Below are 6000 nucleotides of genomic sequence, written 5' to 3' on the forward strand. Positions count from 1 at the left end.
CGTGTCTGTGTTTTTGGGGCGACCTGGATGTGGTCACGGTCGCGTGAAGTCGGGGGTCCCCGGCCCTGAGGATCATGGCGATGGGGGTGGGTCATAAGCTGGTGGCCTCGCCTGGGTCCGGGAACTGGGCTGCCAGTCCCCGAGGGTGCGAACCTCCCAGAGCTCGCCGGCCCCATCCCCCCCAGGTCACCAGGACCCTCGCCGCGTGAGCCCACAGCGAGGGGTGGAGAGGAGGAGCGCGAGCGCCCCTGAAGTGGGGACGGGGCCTCGGGACACTTCTTTATCCTGGTAGACAGTCTCATTCCTAAGTGATCAACTCATGACCAGGTGTCCCTCTCACAAGAAAGTTGTTTATAGTCGCAGACGCCCTTGTGACCCTTGTCTGACCTGTGTCCGGTGTATTCCTGCCAAGAGAGCCACTCTCTAGGAGAACGCCGACTGGGAAGGAAGTCAGGTCCGGGTGTGCGGGTGGGGTGAGACACAGAGAGGCAGCTCCACAGAACGCGTGAAATACCAGAGGCAGCGTCTTCCTTACAGACTCCTCTCAGGGCCAGCAGGAAGGAAGAAACCCTCTGGGCCATCCATGCTTAGCCAGCAGGTGGGGAGCAAGAGAGAGTGAGGGCCCTGTGGGCCTAGACCTTAATCCGGGTCCAGGCATTCCCAGGCCGCTTTCCCGTAGGGAGTTCTCCTCAGTGGGTTGAAAGCCAGCAGGCAGGAGTTCCACGGAGGCACGCTGTGACTGAGAAGGGGTCACTGTGGCAGGGGGTCAATGGGGCCAGTCAAGTAGGTTGTATCTAGCTGTCCCGTAGGGAGGTGGTAACCAGCAGGTGACTGTATAAGGTGGATATCTGGATCGACCACATTGAAGAACAGGGAAGAGGTGGAGAGCTGGAAACTGTGTCAAGGGTGACTAAGCCCTGCTTCTGGTATGAGAAAGTCCAATATATTCAAAATGATGCTGAGACAACATAGTATAAAAATTCACTACATGTGTAGTCCTAAGAATATGAGAAAAATATGTAAAAGAGCTTAACTGAGTCCCAAATTCCCTTTTGCTAATGTAAGTACACTCTAGCATCATATGATGACACAACTTGGCAAGGCTCTTTGACCCTTTCCCTTCTCATCCCCAGTAAGTTTCCCCCATTTGACCACTAATAACCCAGGATTTGGTCTTCCTATATATTCAAAGACTGGTGCCATAGCTATAACTCTCTTTTAAAAATATTTAGAAGCCTCCCTCCCCATTCTTACTTCTGATCACAAGGACCTGCGAACATCACCCCGATTGTTTCTCTTGTACCCGAGTGAACGATTTTGTTCTCCATGTTTTGTTCATCAGCTCTTTCTCTTCTCCAGAGTATTCAGTGAAGATCCAAACACATGTGTTTTCTCTTCACCTCCCATACTGATAATAGTGTGGACTCCAAAAAAATCCATGCAGTGCACATTCATTATTACAGTATGTACAAATATTATCCCTAACCGTAACATATGTACTCTAAGTCTTATCACATCCGGTAAATTGGATGTGGGCCGTGGGATGGGTATCACAGAACTACTCCAAGAAAATGGCATACACATGGAATACCCTTTATCCCATTCTTCACGCTCCACTTTAGTGCTACAAAAAAATGATTCTTTGGCTTTTAGGATAGTGGTGGCAGCAACATTTTTAGTGGGTATGTGTGGGATGGGTAGAGGAGGAAACAGAACAATGGAAATTGTCTACAATTTACTAAGGCATGAATTTATCACTACTTTCTTAGATGGGCCTAAACATCAAATAAATGGAATAATCAATGCATTCTGTTTGTTCCCTAAGGCTGTAACAGACTATGTTTGAATTTATTTGAAAGCAAGTTTTGTTTCCAAGATTAGATGACTTGCAAGGGATTTTATGCCTTCTTCTTGAAAACCTGAATAGAGCATCATAATTGGGTGATATTTTAGTCATTTTTCACAATCATTAGTAAAGGGATTACTCAGGCCACAAATATATCCAAGTCAGTGATTTCAGGAGTCAGAAGAGAAAATACTCCAAAATACTGCACCCCAGTCTTCAGCATGGGGTCAGCGTCAGAACTATAAGATTATGCCTTCTTAGTGACAGGATTTCATATTTATAAAACCAGCAAAGTCTACTTTCATCAAGGATTGAAATATAAGACACAGGGCTCAGACAGTGTGTGGGTGAAGCAATGCAGAAAGGAGTAAGAAGGTACATGTGTAAACTGATAAAATTGATGTCATCTAGACAGTGGGTGTATAATTTACATGCCTATATGTTACTTATTCTCTAAAGTTCCTCCATGATGTAAACTTTGCATTCTCGAGACCTAGCAGAGCACTTTCCTAAGGGTTGGTATCCAATACCAAGGGAAATAACCATAGAAGAGAAATGTGATGGGTTGGAAGAAATTAGACATTAAGTAAACCATAGGACACATTAAAAAGAGATCTTGAAGGGATTGAAATGGCCAAGGTTGAAAGAAACGGAAATCCAAACAACACAGAGAAACATGGACCTCCCTCTGAACTATCTGGATTTGAGCACAGCTGAAAAAACTGAAGAAACTTGTTTTTTTGTATTTTTAATAGAGACGGGGTTTCACCATGTTGGCCAGGCTGGTCTCGAACTCCTGACCTCAGGTTTTCCACTGGCCTCGGCCTCCCAAAGTGCTGGGATTACAGGGGTGAGCCACCGTGCCTGGCTTATATTTCAACACTTAATTGTTAATCACAAAAAACCTTTTAGAAAGAAAGCAGAAACATAATAACATTTGAAAATAATTATTTTCTCTGCCTTTTATGAATAATCTCTGTTTCAGAGATCAACAGTATGTCATTAAGTAATTTACTCTTTACAGCTGCCAAAAAATAAAATAGGGCTCAAATAAATTGACCAAACTGACAGTTTAAACAGCTTTGTTAAAGTCTTCATTATAAGAATGCCCTCTCTCACCACTCGCATTCAACATAGTATTGGAAGTTCTGGCCAGGACAATGAAGCAAGGAAAGAAATAAAGGATATTTAAATAGGAATAGAGGAAGTCAAATTGTCTCTGTTTGCAGACAACATGATACTATATTTAGAAAACCCCATCATCTCAGCCCCAAAAATCCTTAAGCTGATAAGCAACTTTAGCCAAGTCTCAGGATACAAAATCAATGTGCAAAAATCACAAGCATTCTTATACACCAACAATAGACAAGCAGAGAGCCAAATCATGAATGAATGAACTATTCACAACTGCTACAAAGAGAATAAAATACCTAGTACTACAGCTAACAAGGGAAGTGAAGGACCTCTTCAAGGAGAACTAAAAATCACTGCTCAAGGAAATAAGAGATGACACAAACAAATGGAAAAACTTTCCATCCTCGTGGACGGGAAGAATGAATATTGTGAAAATGGCCATACTGCCCAAAGTAATTTATAGATTCAATGCTATTCCTATCAAACTACCACTGACATTCTTCACAGAATTAGAAAAAAAACTACTTTAAATTTCATATGGAACCAAAAAGACCCCGTATAGCCAAGACAATCCTAAGTAAAAATAACAAAACTGGAGGCATCATGCTACCTGACTTCAAACTATACTACAAGGCTGCAGTAACCAAAACAGCATGGTCCTGGCACTAAAACAGACATATAGACCAATGGAACAGAACAGAGACCTCAGAAATAACACCACACATCTACAATCATCTGATCTTCAACAAGCCTGACAAAAAGAAGCAATGGGGAAAGGATTCCCTATTTAATAAACGGTACTGGGAAAATTGGCTAGCCATATGCAGAAAACTGAAACTGAACCCCTTCCTTATGCCTTATACAAAAATTAACTCAAGATGAATTAAAGACTTAAATGTAAAACCCCAAACCATAAAAACCCTAGATGAAAGCCTAGGCAATATCATTCAGGACATAGGTGTGGGCAGAAATTTCATGATGAAACCGTCAAAAGCAATTGCAACAAAATCTAAAATTGACAAATGAGATCTAATTAAGCTAAAGAACTTCTACACAGCAAAAGAAACTATCATCAGAGTGAACAAGCAACCTACAGAATGGAAGAAAATTTTGACAATCTACCCATTTGATAAAGGTCTAATATCCAGAATCTACAAGGAACTTAAACAAATTTACGAGAAAAACAAACCCATCAAAAAGTGGGCAAAGGATATGAACAGACATTTCTCAAAAGAAGACATTTATTCAGCCAACAAACATACGAAAAAAAGCTCAACATCACTGATCATTAGAGAAATGCAAATCAAAACCACAATGACATACGATCTCACGCCAGTCAGAATGGCGATTATTAAAAAGTCAAGAAACAATAGGTGCTGGCGAGGCTGTGGAGAAATAGGAATGCTTTTACACTGTTGGTGGGAATGTAAACTAGCTTAATTTACATTGTGGAAGACAGAGTGGTGATTCCTCAAGGATCTAGAACCAGAAATACCAGCAATCCCATTACTGGGTATATACCCAAAGGAATATAAATCATTCTACTATAAAGACATATGCACACATATGTTTACTACAGCACTATTTACAAGAGCAAAGACATGGAACCAACCCAAATGCCCATCAGTGATAGACTGGATGAAGAAAATGTGGTACATATACACCATGGAATACTATTCAGCCATAAAAAGGAATGAGATCCTGTCCTTTGCAGGGACATGGATGAAGCCAGAAGCCATCATCCTCAGCAAACTGTGACAGGAACGGAAAACCAAACGCCACATGTTCTCACTCATAAGTGGAAGTTGAACAATGAGAACACATGGACACCGGGAAGGGAACAGAACACACAGGGGCCTGTCGGGGGGTGGGGGAGGGAGAGCATTAGGACAAATACCTAATGCATGCAAGGCTTAAAACCTAGATGATGGGTTGACAGATGCAGCAAACCACCATGGCACACGTATACCTATGTAACACACCCGCACATTCTGCACATGTATCCCAGAACTTAAAGTAAAATAAAAAGTAAAAAATTCATTTCAGTTATTGTGCTTTTTAACTCTAGATTTTTTTTATTTCACTATTAAGATTCTCTATTTGTTAACTCACTATTAACATATTTCCTTTTAATTTATCAAACATAGTTTTCTTTAATTTCTTTGGCAAATTTATAATACCTGCTTTGAAGACAGTCTCTGCTAAATCCAACATTTGAGTTCAATCAGAGTCAGTTTCTATTGACTACTTTTCCCTCTGCGTTTAGGTTACACTTTCCAGTTTCTTTATATGTCTATCAATTTTTAGTTTAGAATTGAACACTTCAGGCTACTGTCGGCACACGGCCTATAGGGTAACCCTGCTCTGCAAGGAGCAGTATTAAAAAAAATAGAGAGAGAAAAAAAGAAAATTGAACACTTCAGATAATATTTTATAGAATATATTATAATGATTCTCGATTGTTTTATTTTTCTGAAGCCTTTTTCTTTGTTTATTTTGCTTGTTTGGTGTTTAACACCTTTTCTGAACTTAAACTGCAGCATCTGCCTTCACTCACCTCACTCCTAGTATGCAGTCACTGATGTCTCTGCTCACATTTTTAATTCTTATTTAACATTTCAGCCCAACTTTCTAGAGATTGCCCCCATCTCTGAATAACTTAGTGATTGCCAATTAATTTGGCTGAGGTTGTGTTGAAACAGTTTGAGCTTATAAGGCTTCTACCCTCTGCTGATCGAACTATGTGTGGTTAAAAAATGTATTCAAAGTTGCAGCCAGTTTTCATGTTTCCCTTGGCTTTCACTTTTCCCCAGGATCTTTTGGGTCTCTCCCATGTGTTTAATTTGGCCATCCACCAGGGAAGTATGGAGAGCTTATCTCAGCACTTCTATGGTTCTCTGACTTCCAGACTCTTCCCGTTAAATATCTGGCTACAATCACCATTTACCTCGAACCAGGACCTCAGCCTTGGGAAACAAGCAAAGCTGAGGCTTTCCCCATCTATTACAAACTAAGTCCAC

The sequence above is a fragment of the Chlorocebus sabaeus genome, chromosome 9 (genome assembly GCF_047675955.1).
Source record: "Chlorocebus sabaeus isolate Y175 chromosome 9, mChlSab1.0.hap1, whole genome shotgun sequence".
NCBI classification, from domain to species: Eukaryota; Metazoa; Chordata; class Mammalia; order Primates; family Cercopithecidae; genus Chlorocebus; species Chlorocebus sabaeus.